At 39.7% G+C, this 1,112-nt stretch overlaps 1 non-coding gene across 1 annotated transcript; it reads left to right on the top strand.

The window, feature by feature from the left end:
- Positions 1-288: 288 nt before the first annotated feature.
- On the top strand, positions 289-418 carry LOC147371335 (small nucleolar RNA SNORA18). Its single transcript, XR_015164978.1, has one exon. It is a non-coding gene; the product is annotated as a small nucleolar RNA SNORA18 (small nucleolar RNA).
- Positions 419-1,112: the final 694 nt, after the last annotated feature.

The following is a 1,112-nucleotide window of genomic DNA, read 5'->3' as shown; positions in this document are numbered from 1 at the left end:
AGTTGACTCATTGGAAAAGACTCTGATGCTGAGAGGGATTGGGGGCAGGAGAAGAAAGGGACGACAGAGGATGAGATCGCTGGATGGCATCACCAACTCAATGGACATGAGTTTGAGTGAACTCCGGGAGATGATGATGGACAGGGAGGCCTGGCTTGCTGAAATTCATGGAGTCACAAAGAGTCGGACATGACTGAGCGACTGAATTGAACTGAATACCCCAAATACATAAAGAACTCATGTAACTACAGACAGTGTAAAACCATCTGATTAAAAAAGGGGAAGAAGGTTGAGGTCTACCCCTATGGGCTTTTTCTATAAAACCTACATTGTTGGAAATGCCTCAGAGAGTAACTATGTAGTTTCCTTTACTCATATAACTACCTGTTAGATCTGTGGAAAGAACTTTAAGAGAGAACTGCCAATTAAACTAGGAAAAACCTAACATAATCTTGGGTACTGGCATATCACAATGATCTCTGTCAAGTTCCAGGGTGTGATAACTTAAGAATGAATATGATTTGAACTTAATACATTTTTAGAGGGTGCCATTATGAATTAGGCAGATCCATTTTCTGGCCCTAAACATGATTTTCTAGTAAACTGCTTGAGGAAATTGGATCTCCAAATTTACAGGTGGGAAATTTTGAAGTACATTCCATTGAAGATCAAAGAGGCCCAACTAACACAATTGTGGGCAGATACACATGACAGCTGTGGGTTGAACAGAGTTTCTTTTTGAAAGGGCTATCTTGAAGATTATGACTTTGGAGAAGCTAAGGTGACTGGCAGTGGAAAGAATCAGGATGTGTGGAAATTCCTTAAAAATTTATTGACTTAAATCACTCTGCCTCTGTTATACATAATAAAAAGAAACTCTTTATAGTGTGGGGGCGGGGGGGGGGGGGAGTGGCAGAGGATCTGAATAGACTTTTTTCCAAAGAAGACATACAGATGGTCAATAGGTACATGAAGAGATGTTCAGCATCACTAATTACCAGGGAAATGCAAATCAAAACCATAATGATATGTCACCTCACTTCACCCCTACTAGAAAAGCTACTATAAAATAGTCAATAAATAAGTTTGGTGAGGATGTAGAGAAAAGAGAA

This window comes from Bos grunniens, chromosome 5, assembly GCF_055505025.1.
Source record: "Bos grunniens cultivar Pamir isolate PY7600 chromosome 5, Bosgru_T2T1.0, whole genome shotgun sequence".
Lineage (NCBI taxonomy): Eukaryota > Metazoa > Chordata > Mammalia > Artiodactyla > Bovidae > Bos > Bos grunniens.
The sequence above is the reverse complement of the archived record's forward strand: the minus strand, read 5'-3'. Positions and strand labels throughout refer to the sequence as shown.